General features: G+C 43.3%; 1 long non-coding RNA gene across 1 annotated transcript in view; it reads left to right on the plus strand.

Moving 5' to 3' along the window:
• LOC102373225 overlaps nucleotides 1–17,513 on the plus strand; it is a 49,070-nt gene extending 31,557 nt beyond the window's left edge. The window contains exons 2-3 of the long non-coding RNA XR_323949.2: nucleotides 14,419–14,479; nucleotides 17,334–17,513. This is a non-coding gene — a long non-coding RNA (uncharacterized LOC102373225). The remainder of the gene's footprint in view (nucleotides 1–14,418; nucleotides 14,480–17,333) is intronic.
• Nucleotides 17,514–17,956: the final 443 nt, after the last annotated feature.

The raw sequence follows: 17,956 nt of genomic DNA on the forward strand, positions 1-17,956 counted from the left end.
AAAGAGTGGGTCACGCAGAGAAGGCCTGAGCCGTTATTCATGATTCAGTCCACCTCGAGCCCTTCAGAGTGTCATGCCTTTCCATGCCTCGATGCGCTTGGGGAGCAGAAACAGTCAGTGCTTCAAAACAGGGTCTTCCTTGTGGTTGTATTTTTGAGGGAAATGGGAACTGACCAAACAGCTGTAAGAAGTCCTGTTCTTGCAACACTCTCTCCCTACATCAGTGTCAGGCTGTCCCCCAGCCCGTGTGGACCTGGGCGCTGCCCCTTGAAATATGCCCTGTTATTGTTTGCACCGATGGTAGCGATGCCTTGGGGAAGCGGCTCAAAGGATTAAGGCATTCTGCACTTCCGGGGTGGGAGTGGGAGAAGGGATCTCCGTGTGAAAAGCAAGACAGACCTAAATATGTCAGTTTTGTCTCAGAAAGCAAACGGAGGTGAGAGAAGCAACTATTACAGCATCCTTTGAGACGTGCTGCTGCCTGTGGCACTAGGGATGCTTGGACATGTGACACCATGAACATGTACACGTGACAAAAATGTCACTTTGTGTGGCTTAACGGCATCGCACTGTACATGTTCAAGAGTTCTGGGGGTTTTAAATGACTTTGCATCACTGCAAACTAAACATCTGGATGTAGTTTAGTTTGCAACAATGCATTGCAGCTGTTAGCACACCTCCCCAGCTGCGGGAGGGCTGGGCAGGCTCTGCAGAAAACAGGATCAGGACCCTCACTGCTTCTGCCTTCAGCAGGTGCCTGATGAAGGCAGAAGTGGTGAAGCGCCTGATCTTTTTTTTGGCAGAGTCTGCCCGCCTCTTCCGTGGCCTGATCCAACTCTTCCCTGACCCCAAGCTGGCTGGGGCAGCCCCTGACCTGCTGGCAGCCTGCTTGGGTGGCCCCGGGGGGTGCCACTGCCTTGGGGGGAAGGACTGGGGTCCCCTGAAGCTTGGGGACTGCTCAGCCCGTTGGCAGTCCATGCCCCCCACCCCACCTGCCATGGACAGGAAAATTGAAATGGTGGGTTAAAATTAAAAACCCATTGTTTCAACCTATGGGGCATAGAATAAAACCTTGGGGATTATACCTCCATCACGTGTACAAGTGCCCTAGGATCCTTTGGCTGGTCTTGAATCGAAGACGATCACATCGGTTTGGGTGAATGAGTGAACTCAAGTATGGCATCCTGAGATCTGAATGGTTTTGTCCTCTTGATTATACCCTTTTTTTTGCATACAACATGCTCTGGAATAAAATCCACAGCTTTTTTGAAAGGCAGAATATGGAAAAAATAAAAAAGGTTATTTCCTTGTACTAAATGACAGTAGCAGCAGCTGGGAGCCAGGCCTGCTCATTGTTCGGTGACTCCCACAAAGCCTTTACTTTTACTTTTGCCTTGTAACCAGGTGAAACTGCTCTTACTAGATTTCTCACATACAATACACACTAATTCCCAACAGCTGTTTTTTGGGGGGAAGTGCTTGTTATATATGAGGAAATATGGTATGCTGTTTTCAAATAAGAGAGGACTCTGCACCATTCTCAAGTTTCTTCCTCCGTGTAGAAATGAACCATGGACCTTTGGCCAACGATTTATGTGTTCTGATAATCAAGAAATAACCTCTTTGCTGCTAGTTAAAAATATATCAAGAGTCCAGATCGGGAGGAAAATCAGTTCTGTACACATTATTCACGTTGTGCGTTCTTTTCTATGCATGAAGGCTTTCAGACTGTGCACAGGAAAAAAAAATCTGGTGTGGAAATCCATCATATCCTGGCACTTAAGTAGAATTACAGGGAACACGCATATTTACCCAAAAACAAATGTGACCATATGGAGAGCGTCTTTTTACCTTATGATGTACCAGCACAGGCTTTTGTGTGTGTAATTGTTATTTTCTTAGAGCAAAGCTTGACAGAAAAGTCCGGGTTTTTATGAAAGACGTGGAGGCAAATTATTACAGCTCTAATCCTCTTTATTGCTTGAAATGCAGCAGTGGCAAAGGAGAAAAATATGCATCCAGTGATCAGATATAAAACATAGAAAAACAATAAGCTCTGACCAGAAACCCATTGAATTCCTGCTTGTCGCATCTGTCCTGCTGAGCAGGGCCGCGCAATGCCTTCTGCAGTGCTCCCTGTGATGAACCTGTCCTCTCAATGGCCATCTTGGAGGAGGCCAAACCTGAGAACATCATCTTAGCTTACAAATGGTTATGAATCTGGATGACTCCTACACCTTTCTCTTTCTCCATCCTCTCTGGCTCTCGTCAGGAGAGAGGGCAGCAATAATGGTGTATGCTATATGAAAGGCCACAGGAGACCTGCTCTTTGGCAGGGATCTATCAACATAACTCCGTTGACTTTAATGGAGCTACGCTGATTTACAACAGATGAGCATCTGGCCCTGTGCCTTGACATGTTGTTTTGCTTTGTTTTTTTTTTTTTTTCCCTAGTCCTATCCTCTGTGGAAGAAGCAAGAGGCTTAATTGTACCCACAATGCAAGGCACAATGCCAGGGGTAAGAACTGGAGGGCCTGCCTTGAGTTACATGGCTTTGATTTTGCTGCAGAGATCAGGCCCAGCCATAGGAGCTTAAGATTGATTTTTTTTTTTTTAAGTCTATTTAATTTACTTTTCCCCCCTGTTAAGCTAACAAGATTTGGGGCAGAAAGATGGTTGCTTAACAGTACCCACAAACCTTACATAATCAATCAGCAAGGGCCTGATCCTTAGCTGGGGTAAGCAGCTGTAGCTCTGTTAAGATAACTGAGCTCTGCCAACTTACACCCTTTGCGGTACGGCGCTGTAAGGTTCATGATGCACTGTAAACCCTGCCGTGTGGCTGTTGGGGCTTATCTTATTAAGGCCTGCTCAGTGACTGACTCTAAAATCATGCCAAGATCATCTTAAGGAGCCTGTAATCCATGGAGTAGCACAGAGTGGACCAAAACCATTCCTTATGGGGGAAGAACAAAATAACTGTGGCGAGAGCTAAATGGGAAGACGTAAACTTGACAATGCAAATTAGTTTATTTTCCTTTTTATACAACAGCTGTTGTTTGACCTAGAAGAAAGAATAATATTATAGAAATCTGAGATCAGGCTGAAGGGGAAAAAAAAAAATAAAGATGCCTAAAAATAAAACACAAATAACAGCTGCTTGAATTGTATTTGTAATATATCAGTGTTGACAGCTTTCTCTCTCTCCTTTTTTCCCTTTCCTTCAATTGAGCCAGGAATCCTATGGAAGCAGTTGGGAAGGAAGAGTTATTTCAGGAGGGTGGATGTGAGACGAGAGACTGAATGGGTGTAGAGGAAGACTCTGTATCATTCCACGCCAATGCCCAGGAGAGCCTGTGGAGAGATGCTAAAACTTCTTGCCTGTGGCAAAAATGGGCAAAAAAAAATCCAAAGGTCGCTGTTCCTCTAGCGTGGCTGGATGCTTTGGCCATATCTATTCCCCTAACTTAGTGCCGCTGGTGGTACCAAGCTGAACCATGCATCTGTGTCTTCCCAGACGGGAAGTGGCCTACTTTGGCTGCCTGCTGTTCCTTACCAAGGTGGTTACAGCAACGTTAGGAAGTAGAGCGCATGGAGCAGCAGAGCCTCTTTCAGCAAGATGCTTCTTGGCAAGGTAAATTAGTAACATACATCTGCCCTATAGGTCAGATTGTGCCATCTTCCTCGCACTGAGTAGCACTTTACTCCCCTAGTAAAGCCACTGAATGGCCAAGGTACCTTGGAGGTACTGGACTCAGTCTTGGAGTGGGATACTGCAGCATATCACTACTGTTAGAGTGGGCCCAGGCCTCAGCTGGGGTAAATTATCACAGTTCAGTTGCAGTCTTTGCATCAAGTTCCAGGGGTGTAGGCTGTAGTCGTGTTGGTCTAAGGACATAGGCAGACAAGGTTCTTTGGGTGAATCTGATATCTTGTATTAGACCAATTTAAAAAGTTGGAAAACAATTATTAAGCAAGCTTTTGGGTTCCCTTCAAGGGTTTTTGAACCTGAAAGCTTGCTTAAGAATTGTTTTCCAACTTTTTAAATTGGTCTAATACAAGATATCAGATTCACCCAAAGAACCTTGTCTGCCTATGCGTCAAGGTCAGCACTTTGGCAATTTCACCCCAGATGAGGAGAAGCCAGAGAGACTTCGGGTGGAAGAGTCTGGCTTTACGTTGCATTGATGAAATCTGGCTTTATTTTGCATTTCTGAAAAATGCAAAATATCTGGCTTTATTTTGCATTTCTGAGATCTGGCTTTATTTTGCATTTTTGAAAATGCAAAATAATTCTTCTTGTCACAAACTCTTCCAGGTGGGGGAGGGAGGAGGGAATATCAGCTAAAGATTTGATCAGAAGAAAGACCCGGCCTAAATGTTCAGGCCTGGTACATAGTCTTTTTGTGGCCCTCAGTTTTAGGGCACCTGACTTGACACATGTTAGATTGATCTGCTTGTCAGACAGTTGCTATGTACCCGCTCTTGTAAGGTCTCTTTTTGATGATTGCAATGAGGCATCCAAAAATGGGGCATCCTGTCACCGTTTCTGAAAAACTACACTAGGAGTGTCAATTTTCACATTGGATCACTATGAAGCAAAACTGAATAGGTGTGCATATTTCTACATTATTTAAAAGGGAAAATGAGTTAGTGGTGCTGAGCTTGGGCATTACATTGCAGGAGCCCGAGCGGATGTGCAGTGCATTCCTCGCTGGTTGGAACGTCCCGTTTACTGCAGAGCAAATAACACATTTTTATTTTTATACAAATGTGTATAACTTCATCCATTTCTCGTGGCTGCTCTGACAGGAAAAGGAAATTTATGACGGACATCACCCATTTATTTGGCACAGGCAGTGTTTATTGCTGAGGGAGGCATTCTCGTGGAATTGATTGCACAATTTCCTCTTGGTGCACCGTTTTCAAGTAATATCCCAAGACCTCTAAGTTCTCTTGCTGTGCTAAGATACAGGAACGCTACTTTAAGGCATGCAGAATATTGCAATGGAAAAAAAAAACTTCACAGTGGAAAGTATTGGCTGAAAATGTCATTTTGACTGTATGCTAAAATTGCAGGGACCCTCTCTAGACTTTTGAAAATCCCCTAGGAAGTGTCCATTTCAGATGGGTTAAAACCCCTATTTTTAGCCCTGGAGAGCCCAGAGGAGGGCTGTACTTTAAAGCTGTACATTTTCCTAACTAGAAAAGGTGCTTCTTGCCTGGTACTCATTCCTAGCTTTCTGGGGCCCTAGACGTTTAGGGGGAAAAATGTAAATTTTGAGAGAGGAGGAGGAGCAAGTCTTGGTGATGTATTTTTTTCAAACATTGGTAGCTTGAAGAGGTGGGATTGTTGGATTATATCCAGGAAGGTGGGTAGGGGTTGCCATATGGTTAAGACTCAAAGGCCTATGATAATTTCATAGCATGAGGGGCACACAACAGAGACAGCATAAAGAAGAAAATATCTTCAATGGGCTTCACGATTTCAACTTGGCCTATAAATTTACATGCATAGATTATTTTTTCCCCCAAGCACAACAAGACACCTGTGTCAAACAGGGGCATCTAATTACTCAGTTTGCATTTGGAATGGCATAGGATGCAATTGTGTGCGCAAATAGCTTTGTGCATGCAAAGGCTCTGGAAGTAATGGATTATGCAGGAAAAATATGGTAATACTTGCAATTATTGGCACAAGCGACGCAAAATATAAAGAAGGAAGGGCAGCACTCTGCAGCAGTGGATCAAGAGCGATTGATTCCCACCTGCGACAGCTGCCAAATGAAACTGATGCTACATCTAAAGATACACCTCTGTTTATCAAAAGAGTCTCGTTTTTTCCTGATGTCTGTTAAATAGCTCTTCACCTAAGTGACTTTCCCACATTCTCAAAGAGAGGTTCAGCCGTCAGTATATCTTTCATTTGAACACTTCACTTAGCCTCTAGTGCCTCTTTTCAGTCTCCATCAGTTTCTGCTCATTTCCTGATTATTCTTAGCGAGCTCTGGTAGAAACCAATCTTCTTCTAAGCACCTATTTTTCATATTTCTAAAGGGTAATTCTAGGTCTTCGATTCCTGATACTTCTCATCAGAGTCCAGCACTTTGAGAGAGAGAGAGAGAGAGAGAGAGAGACCTCTGCAAATACAGAAGACCTCACATTGTCTTAGACCTGCTTTCAGCACTGGGGCATACCAGTAGCAGGAATAGGTAGATGGCTGGATGGTAATGGCCTTTTGGCCGCTGCTGGCCTTTGAACCAGAGACATGATTCAAAACCCCAAGGAGGCCTGTTGTTAATCAAGCCAAGTATCAACTGTGACTTAGCCCTTGGATTGCCAGTTGAGTTTGTGTCCAGGGATGACTAAGGGAGGAAAATAGATTTAGCTACTTACAGCTGTATCTCCCTTCAGCTGTGAGCAAGACGTCATAGATAAACATTTTTGTTTGTCAGATGTGCAAATTGTTGCTACTTTAAAAGCCTAATTGTTTATCAGAAGGCCTTAAAAAGCACAGAGCGTCTTATTGATGTTGGAGGACTTGCTGAGAACATCCATCTCTGCCTAGCATTGACAATAAGCTAGGACGTTTGTAGGAGAAATAAGGCCTTAGCCATCTGCATGTGGGTACGGATTGAAAAACTGAAGGTGGTTTTGAACAACTCTCTCTCCAATTTAACTTTTCACTTTCTGGGTGCTAAACTTTGGATGCCCTGCAGGGTTTCCGCGCTCAACTCTGCAGCCTATTCAGTGGTCAACAGAACACATAAACTTTCTATTGCTAATATATTTTACAGCACAGTGAGACATTAGCCACCTCTAAACAGCTGTCAGGACCTTAAGGTATTCTCGTCCACTCTTTGATGCTCCGAAGCAATGCGTTTTCCATATTCTTCCTTTGAACGCATTAGTTATGCAGAGTCTAGCACTTCTTCTGGGAGAGGTAGAATTACCATACAATAAGATTTTTCTCTGGACCTTCCATGGCTCATAATATATAAAATATCTTCTTAAAAAACAGTCTAGGAACTCAAACTTAATTTATACAGTATTGAAAACATTACAAAGCATAAATCAGTTCAATTTTTAAAGTTCCTGTATGATAGTTTCAGAGCAGCCCAATTCCTTCATTTGCCTGGATGCCTTCCAAAATTCTGCCAGTACTCATGGAAATCTAAATAACTTTGGAGAAAAAGCAGGTTTTCTGCTAAGGCTCAGATTACCCTGTCAGCCTTCCTCCACAGCAGACAGGCCTCTGATAAACATGGAGAATAGGGACAGGGAAATTACTTCATTACATCGTGTCCTTTTCAATTACAAACATCTCGGAGCCTGGTCTTCCTGCCAGTTTAGGCCCAGACCCTTGCAAATTTGTGGCTTTCTAAACACAACAGTTGCATTTCCTCTACCAGGAGGAATCGGCAAGGGAAAGTGATCCGAGGAGCTCACTTGCATTTTGTTCATGGGATTTAGTTAAAATCTTTCAGTTCTTAATTTACTGACACTCTGGCTCCAGCAAACACCAAGGTTTGTGATCAAGTGAAGTGGTCAAAACTGGGTACCCCTTTTATTTCTTGGAGTATGAATCATGTGACTGACATTTTATATGAGCACATAACACTTGTGGCTGCACTTCCAAACCTTCTAATAATTTTCTCTTGCCAAAATTTTATGACTTGCTGTTTGTACCATTTTCACTTTGGCCGTGATGCCTTGAATGAAGCAAATCAAGTTAACCCCTTGCTTTTTTTTTTTTTTTTAAATCAGCTAAGCTGATGCAATGAACATGTGGGGTGTTTTTTTTTTTTTAACTTCTGTCCTCCATTACTGATGAGCTAGTAGCCTGGGAGGCTGTTTTGGAACCTGCTCTGGAATCTGGTCATTGCTTTCAGGGCTTCAGAAATTTGTGGAGAAAAACTTAGCAGTACTTTAAATTTGTTTTCTGCATTGAGAATAATTCTTGTAGATTCCAGGGCAGTCGAGCACTTTGGTTTGTGCTTCCATTTAACGTCAATGAAATTTATTCTTATGTTAAAAGTTAAGCATAAGAGTGCATATTTTGCTGCATAATATTGCTTTCCTTGAATGATCATCATAGGACTCGAGCTTGTGTGCTACTGTAGTCTCGTTACCTTTCCTCTTGAGTAAACGCAGATAACGCATCAACTCGATCCATTGGCTGGTGCAGCGCCTGGCATTTGGAGGTCTGAGGGCTGATGCAAATCTCTGAAGATAGCTGGGACTGTGAGCTCTGGGTAAGGCGGGATGCTCAGCTCCTTCCTTTGTTCTTCTACCAAAAACAGCACTGGAGGCCCCTGAACAGAGCCATTTCCAATGTCCCTCAGCTATTAATCATGTCATTGTGATATGGGGTGGAAAGATGAGAAGGAATAGAGAAATGTGAGGGTTCCTAGACGTTTCATAGTTTGGATTTTGGTTTGGCTAAGGGTCTGAAAGAGCTGGTGACTTTCCAAAATGTATCTGAACTATTTTGTTCTCTAGAGGTTGCAAAACTGGGACCTGGCCTTACGAGATGGTGAGCAATACCTCTTGATTATGAATAGTCTCAGCTCCCACTGGAAACAGCTGGGCAAGTCTTGTAGTTTTGATGCTGCCTTTTCCCATTTTTACCCATTATTTACTTAGGAAAATTCCCATTGACCCATTTGCCAGTGAGCCAGATTGAAGTGACGACCAGAGGATTTGGTTCTCTGTAGTTTGAAGGGGTTCAGCACCTCTCTGCATCTTGCAGGGCTGAAGCCTTAGGTTAGAAGTATCATGAGAAGAGGCTTTTTTGGTGTTGGTACTCAGTGGTGATTCTGTCTAGTGCTTTGTACCATCAGTATGGTGTGGTGTGGAAAGAGCGTATCTCTGCTTCTGTACCAGGCAAAATCGGGAAGTCCAGGAAACTGAAAAATTCTGGGGGAAAAGTTATTCAGACTTTCAGAAACTCAAAGACAGTTTGGGGATCGGCAAGAATTCACTCTTTCAATCTATGATTGAAAGAGTGAATTCTTTGCCGACGAGGCCAACAAGGAAGCTGGCAAAGGTTTGTGCTTTTCTACTGCCAGCTGATATCCCAGGACACGAAGAGAGAGGATTTCTCCTTTTTGCATAAAATTAGGATTTTAATGAAGAAGAATCCTTTCAGCTAAGCATGCATTGAAAACTTTGGATACACTATAATTCTTATTAGTATTATTTTCCCCCCAAAGGCCAAACCCTGCTGCAACCTCATCCCACTTAACAGCACATCACAAATGAAAGGTATATCACCCAAAGAATGCTTATTACTGTGACAAATCACGAAGGATGGTGGAAAGATTTAGTGCCTGCTAAATTTAGCCCATACAAACCCAGTACATACAAAGCCTATGGAGTGAAATACTGGTTGGGCTAACATGTAATCGAGTCATTTCTGGGAACTGAACTCCACTGGTTAGTTTACCACCTGGACTTAGCTTTCATATTGTAGGAAAGGAATTAATTTTTTATTCTTTTTAAACTATAGAACCAAAAAAAAAATCAGTTCTCTTGTCTTCCCACCGAAGCAAACCCTGCTAAGCTGCTATAACTTTAAGAGCATGAAAGCAAATGTTGTAAAGAGGTCACTGTAAAGGTCACGCAGCAGGTTTGATGTGTCAGTGGATAAATGATGGGATCACATCTGGAACAGTTTGGTGAATAAATAAAATGTGAAAGCTCATATATCACTGCCCACCTTCCAATCTGTAAGGGAAAGAGAAAATAAATTCTCTAATAACCTTGTAAAGTGCATAAAAGATATTGAATAAACTCTTGAAATTTTGTGACTAAAACTGTCCGTGTTAAATAATGATTTTAAGAATGGCAAAAAGCTTGAAATACAGTACGAGTCTTCCTTGTAAAATGTTGTTTTATTTTATGGGTTATTTATTAGACTATAGTTGGATAGCTTTGAAAAATATAATTTGGAGTTTAACTATGTGTTAGAGAAACACTCTTCCTTTAGATATGTCCCCCAGAGGTATTTTATATTTACACTTAGGGAAAATAGTTTTCAATTTTTATTATACAGTACTGTATTATTGCTTATACTGCCACTATATTCTGCCTTCCACCACTAACATTAATATATGCATATTTTACTGCCATTACCTTCAAAAGGTCTTAGAAAACCCATAGGTCTGAAATGATTTTTGTAAGTTGGTCATTACTGACTATTGAATTAAGATACAACAGGCTGTATATTGTTTTACTGGGCCATTAATAATATACTCCTGTGTATTGTAAGAGCAGGCTAGGGACCGAGTGATTTTTAGTCACCCAAGAAATGTGTAGTATTAATAAAAGCCTTGTAAAAACCCAATCTGGAAAGAATGTGTTAGGATTCCTGAATGGTTCAAAAGCCTGGGAGCAAGTCTGCTCCCCAGACACCTGGGAGCCACAATTGGTAAAGTTAGCAAAGTCTTGTGTAGTTGTGAGGGCAAAATGTAATGCTGTGTGTGTACATTCACATTTAATTCCCTCTAAAGTGAAGGGTGTTGCTGTGCTTTCCTCTATTTGTGATTATTATATTGCAAGGCCCCGATGATGCACTCTGGCACACGGACGCTCAACACCCACTGGGACTCTGGTGGAAGTCATTGGGACTTATTGCAGGTGCCAGGACACTTCCCTCCCTTCCCAACACACTGTATTGCAGGATCGGGCAAAGTAGCAAGGCAGATTTTGCCACTCCCACATTCATGCTAGACGGGAAGGGTCTGTTCCAGCTCCCAACACTGTCAAGAGGAAAAAAATCTTTTTGACTTCAGTGGGAATTGAGCCGGGCCTTGAAAAAGCATGCATGACATCATTGTTTATGTGTTTTAATGGCAGAGTTAGGTTGATATATTGGGGGCTGATGGTCCCAGTGGGTTTGCTGAGGAGCAGTGTGTTGGTTTTGTTGTGGGACAGAGCAGTAATCAGATTGAAATGCAATTATTCAATGTTTTATTGAATGTTCCTTGGAATTAGTGTGCTCTGAGGCATTTAGCATCTGGGATCAGTCCTGGAAAAAGCATGAATAAATAACAAAAAGATCATTAACAGAAAGTCAGTTAATATCCTGGAAGATTGGTGTGAGTGATTAGTTTTATGAACATGTTATTCCTTCACGTAAGAAATATAATGGAAACTCGGGGCACGTCCACACTACCTTCTTGCCACTCTTGAGGCTATCGCATAAAATAATGCCCCCTCACCGTCTCCCGTTCCACACCAAGAACCACAACATGAGGACAGAACATATTTTGCTTGCATGGTACCATACCGCTACTCGCTAGGCAGCGGAGGACTTGTGGGCATTGGGAGTCCTGGTTTTTGTGCCTGGCTAACAGCAAAAAGATGTCTCATGTGACAAAGTAAATGAGATGTACCATTTCGGAGAGGTGGCAAGAGAAAGCCCCTGTGATGCTCTATGTTGCCACAGCTGGACTACTTCCAGTACCTAAGACAGCCTGGGCATCTTTACACTGTGCTGCATTCTGCAGTATAGACCTCCCAATTCTGTCTCAAGCCACCAAAGTCTGTTAATTTATGCTTATGACCCTATTGGGTGCGTCTACACGAGACGGTGGTTACTGCATTTATTTAGTACTTGTATAAGCAAGTACTAAAATGCCGGTAAAAGCCTTTTAAGTGACGCTGCTGCACAGTAGCCTAATGATACTGCGCAGTAGCATATTGGCACTTGGTACCATAGCAAGGGAGGGGTGAGTGGTGTGACTGCCCCAGGTGCCGAAGCGAAGGGATGCCAACAGGCAAGGTGCGAGTTGATATCATGCTAGCAAGCTGGGAGTGAGTGGCCCAGCAGCTCCCACAGGCCCTGGCGGGAGGGGGAGGCAGGGCAGGAGAGGTGGCGGCAGTGGGGGAAGCCACCCATGGCGCACACTGTGTGGGACACTCGCCCCTCCCCCTGTGCCAAGGGCTCCTCATAAGCTGCTATGCCTCTCCCCTGCCCCGTACTCAGGGGTGCCCGGAGGGTTTTGCCCCCCCCCCCCCCCCCCCCACCCCCCGTTGCCCCCCCCCCCGGCATCTGGCTTGGTACAGCCTGCTGCCCCAACCCTTGCCATTGGTACAATCTGCTCGCTTCCCAGCAGCACTTGTGTGGCGCTCCCTCCCTCCCTCCTCCACATTGGTAGGGTCATGCACCCACATTGGTAAAGCCCATGCTCCCCACCCCTGCAACTGGCATTGGTATGGTCCACTCATGGCCTAGTAGAGCCCAACGTAGTGGCGGTATAACCCACCTCCTGCTCCCCACAAAGACATGGCCTCCCAAACCAGCCCAGAAATTATGTTTTTGAATTGTAATTTTTGTATATATGGTAATAAATGTAATATTTTCCTTATATTGGCACACAATTAAAATTATTATTTTTATAATGATTAAAGTTCGGGGCAGTGTTTTTCAGTCTTGCCCTGGGCATCAAACTTCCTTGCTATGGTACTATTAGCACTCTTGGTGCTGTGACGTGCCACTGCACAGTATTAATCAGCTACATGCAGTCAGCGTCTCGTGTAGACGTGCCCACTGAGAAGTAAATATTATTATAAACCCCATTTTTACAAACATTCAATAACTCTCTGCGTGACTCTGTACAAGTTACTTAGTGGTAAAGATGGGAATGGCATCCGGAAGTCCTAACTCCCATGATCCCTTCTCTAATATGCTAAGACCCAGCCTGCAAATACATCCATAGCAATTAGATGCCTTAGTATGTTTGAGGACCTGGGATAAACCCACTCTGAACCAGATTTTGCATTGACTTGTCTTCTGTGCCGATGGTTTTCAACCTTTGTAGATTCAAGGTACCCCTCTCTAGATTCAAGGACAATGTCAGCTCTTAGTTTTCACTTGATTTTTGACTACAGAAAAATAATAGAGCAATTCTTTGTTGCCAAGAACTCCAACCACAATAGGTCAGAATGCTTTTAACCCTATGAATTCCTATTTGAAATCTTTGGGTTTATCTTGTAGATGATGTTTGCACACCTAACAGTGCTAATACTTCATGGCAGTCCACAGCACCCTGGTTGAGCATCACTGTTGTACGCAAATCCACTGAGTATGAACATAACCTTTCTTTAAGGCAGTCACCACTTCACAGTTGGGGATGTTGAAGACCCGTTACTTCTCTGAGACAATTTTTTGTAGGGTTTCTGGGCGTGGGAAGTGAAATGCTTATGAAGAACAAATGATTCTGTGAAAACCTATTGGAGATATGGTCCTAATCAGACTTAAACACTACTGCAAATCCTGATGTGGTGGGCATAATAGATCAGATTTGCCATTTCCCCCTTCAGATTGTGCCCCATTTTGTATTTTCTTCTCTCTGCCCGGAGTTATGAGGCATCAAACCTTTTTGAAATTCAGTTCAACCACTGCCCTTGCAAACAATGAATAGGTTGATAGATGATCCTGTCGGCTTAGCAGAAAAAAATATAACTGAGGAAGGAAATAATGCCTCAGTCTCTCAGAATTATAAAGATTGTGGCAAATATACTCGTAAAAATAGTAGTTGATGCTGCGTTGTTGGAAGGTCTAGTCATTCCCATTTTGAGACGTTTATGACCTGTGGTCAAAAAAAGGCTTCACAGTCAAGTCAACAGCTGCAAAAAGACCTTTACAACTTCTTAGACTTTTGAAGTGTGGCCCTCGCCTCTTCAGAAATTTACTGTACAGGGAATTAAGTTTATGAGGTTTATTCATGGTGTATAAGTGAGAGGAGGACTGAGCCCACAGTCCCTCAAAGAGCTATTCTGTGACTCTACAATCCACTATCTGTGTCACAAAGCTATGCGCATGTGTGAGGAAATGATAACTACTAAACCACATGGAGGTAGCGGTGACAAGCCTGGCTGTCTAAGTCATAGGATCATAAACTTTGGGTCTGGGATGGTCATTATGGGCCATTAAATCCCCAGCATCTAGCATAGTTTATCCCATGTACTTGCCATTTGAAAGTACTTTCCAATATCTTTTGGAACCTTTCCATTGATAATGCCTCTGCAATTGCTCTCCTCACGCTGTTAAACTGCTAAATTACTGTTAGGAAGTTTTTTTCCCCTCCCCTGTTATCTAATCTAAGCTTGCCCTTCTTTAATTTAAAGCCATTACCTCTTGTAGTACATTGCACTGGGCCAACCTCAAATAAGTCTTTTCTTTCCTTTTCATTATTTCCTTTCAAGTATTAATTACCTACAACACTTCTTTCTCTTTCTTTAAGCTATTTAGGTTAACTTCACGTAACCTTTCTTCCAACCTTCTTATCAAAGGTTGGCATTGGCTGACATATTGTCTTGAAAATGTTAACTGTTGCTAAAAGCATTTCTTACTTCCTACTGTGTGTGTGTGTACAGCCAGACAAATGCTTTGTGACCTGTTTTTCTAGGAGTTCTACTGGACATAATGCGGTCAGGGAGGTGACTCTCAAGGACTGACTCCACAATAAGGTACTCGTTGATCCTGGCTTTTGTTTAAAGAGAGGAATCAAGGTTAACACGAGTGGAAAGTACTTGACCTGAAAAGAACCCAGTGAAGTGACTCAAGTCTTCAGGGGAAGAAGCTAGGAGAGGAAGGATGGTCTTAAGGTTAAAACACAGCCCTGAAACTTGAAAATGGAGTTCTGTTTTCTGCCATGCCGCAGACCAACTGTGTAATTTCGGGCAAGTGATGAAAGACTTGCTGCTGGGCATATTCCATTCTCAGTGCAGTCTCTCAATAGTGTGTGTGTGTGTGTATGTGTATATATATACACATATAATATACATATGCTTCTTCCATATTTCCTGGGTGTGTATATCACCCTCAACGCACGCGCGCATGTGTGTGTGTATGTATATGTTATATACATGTTGGGGGTCATGTACTCACCCAGGAAACATGGAAGAAGCAGCATCACAACATGTTTGCTCAGGAATTGGTTGGACACCTACAGTTAGGAACTATGGGTTCGGGAGGAAAGGATGTGCGGCACTAACTGCGAGCAGGACACCTCTAGAAAGAAGATGCTATGTGATCCTTCCAACAAGCCAGCCATTAAAACCTAGTATTGTGTGCTTCTCTAGTATTCGTGGGACCATTTGGGTGCATTTCCATGCTGGTGGCCATTCCCATACTAGGCAGTGTTGGCTTTGCTATCCGCACTGCTAGTGGTTTCCTAGTTTCTTACTACAATACTTCTCACTCCTTTCGTATATCCTTTCTGGACGAGTTGTTGTTTGAGATAAAACATAGTTTGGGGGCTAGTACCAAAGGCAGGTGTGTTGAATACTGCCTGGCATAGTGAATACCATTGGACAAAAGGAACCGGTTTGCACATTTTCGTTGTTTAGTGAAAACTATGCAGGGTCTTGGTTTGGAAAACAAAAACTACTGATAAAACGTTTGAATTGTTACTTTGAGCTTTTCTAACTTGTCACCCAATATATTTCCATGGGATTCTGCTGTTCTTACTAAATCTTAGCACCTTAAAGAGGGAAATAAATGTACTAAAACCCATTTACCCTTTTTTCCCACAGCATTTGAGGAAACAGATCCTTCTCGATTTCCCCATGACTGATTTCATTATAGAGCATCATGTTGTATTCTTCAAGTTGTTTTAAATCAATTAACTAATCATTTTTCATTGCCTGTGAATCAAGACAAATTGTAGTTCTGGGACTGAGGTGGGGATGGCAGCTGACTGGGGCTAATGAGGTATATGAGGGCAGGTGCAGATGTCTCCAGAAATACACCAAGGTCTCTAGGCAAGTGGTAAAATAGAGAAGTAATATGAAAAGATGGTAAGCATCATGTCAGAAAAGAAAAGTTCTTAGCACACAAGGCATATGTTGATTATCATCCTCAGAGTATTTTGCATAAAAAAAAATAAAAAAAATCTTTAAGGCCTCACAGGGCCACTGTGAGGCCTGGTTTGCAGATGGAGGGACTCATGGTCATGCGGGGAATCTGTATTGAAGGTGCTTTTGCAACTTGGAGGTTTCTGGTTTCCAGTTCCGAGCTCTCATCACTGGATTCATTACCCGCTCATTGTCCCTGTAGTTCCCTTTCTAAGGTTTATAGGGTCGCGTCATTTGCTAATCAGTGCTGCCTGACACAGCGGTGCCACTTCTGGAAGCAATGCTGGCATTAGAAAGAAAGGCCATCAATAATTCTGAGTCCCATTGTATCAGAGGCATCTCATCTATCAATATTGATTGCTCTCTGAACACCTTGGTGCTCCAAGAGGGAATGCCAGGTCAAGGACAAACCGGTCATGTGGTGATGGGGAGTCTTGGGGAGTCCCCGGTTAAGATTTTGTCACCAAAGTGAAGGAAGGGCTTGGGGGCAGTCTCCTTAGCACTGCCTCGCCAATGGTAACAGCTCTGGGGCCAATAAAAATACTTCTGAGGACCAAATATATTTTTGAGAGCACAAGATCTTGCAATGATAGTTTGCCCAGGAACAACATCACAGAAATGTCTCTGGGATAGATAGCTATCTATTAGGGCTGTGCAAAATGGCACCGTTCCATTTTGCCTTCAGTTTTGACGGTTCAAAGGAACAGCGTTCTGTTTGGAATTTCATTTCGATTCGAAACAGGCTGTTCTGTTCCCTCAAAACTGAAAGGCTGTTTTGATGCTGTTTCAACGTTTTGCTGGGGGTGGGGAGTCAGCGCAGCTAGGCTGACTTCCCACCCCAGTGCTAGATCACACAGGGGGTGGGAAGTCAGCCCAGCTGAGTTGACTTCCCCCTGCACTGAGATCAGGTGCGGGGTGGAGTGAGCCCAGTTGAGCTGACTCTCTGCATCTGCACCTGATCGCAGTGCGGGGGGGTTGAGGGGAGTGAGCCCAGTTGGGCTGACTCTCCAGCCCTGTCCCTGCTGGATCGCAGTGCCCCCTGCCAGATTGCAGTGCTGGGGTGGGGAACTGAGCCCAGACTCAGTTCCCTTCCCCTGTGCTGTTATCGGCTTCTGGCAGTGGGAGACGGGGAGATCCAGGGCTGCGCTCCTGGTTGGTGCTGGGAGCGAAGCCCTGGTTCTCCCCAGTCTCTCACTGCTGGCTTTGAAACTTGAAACGTTTCAAAATGTTTCAACTAGCCTCATTTTGTTTTGAGGCTGTTTTGAAGCCCTTCATTTTGATTCGATCTCACCGTTTCGAGCTCGAAATTAGTCAAAGCAGTGTCGAATCAAAACAACCGGCGAAATTCCACGCAGCCCTACTATCTATCTAGCTGTTTGGTCATTGATGTAACCTATACCTATGCATAGTGTGCATAAGCACTAGGAGCTCGTGTTTCAGATCCATCTCTGCTGTCTATTTGCAGTGTTGGACTATTAACATCAAGGAATAAGTGAAGACATGGCAACCCTACTGGTATCACTTATATTATATGCCCATACAATAGAAGCATTGCTGAGTAGGGCAGCCTGCTTTTGAAATATTCACAGAATTACAGCCTGCAAAGCTCCTAGAGCCTGCCAACGTGCATATACTCAGTCCCACAGAAGCTGGCAATCCTAGGATCACACAGAGATGTCTCCAGAGGATCATCACTGGCATTAAATGGAAAATGACTGTTCATGCAAAATATGAAGATGCGGAAAATAAATGTGGCACCCTCTTGATTGGTGTGATTTATTAAAGCAGAAGGGCTGGGAGGTACTAAGTTGCCTTGTGGGACTAGCTAATTTCATGTTTTAGTTGCTTGTAAATAAGTGAGTCTCAGATAAATGCACCCATCTAGTGCAGTGTGCATTTCATTATTATTTGGAGGATTAAGCTTGTTTAAAATATTTAGGAGTTCATGGAGCCAAGCTTGTGCATTCAGGAGCAAAAGGTGCCAAGAACAGTGGGTGTAAGAACACTGACACTTTGGAAGCACTTTTATGAACTACTTCTGATAATTATCTCCAAAATATTTAAAGCAGCACCTGGACAAAGCCGTTC

This window comes from Alligator sinensis, unplaced genomic scaffold, assembly GCF_000455745.1.
Source record: "Alligator sinensis unplaced genomic scaffold, ASM45574v1 scaffold207_1, whole genome shotgun sequence".
NCBI classification, from domain to species: domain Eukaryota; kingdom Metazoa; phylum Chordata; order Crocodylia; family Alligatoridae; genus Alligator; species Alligator sinensis.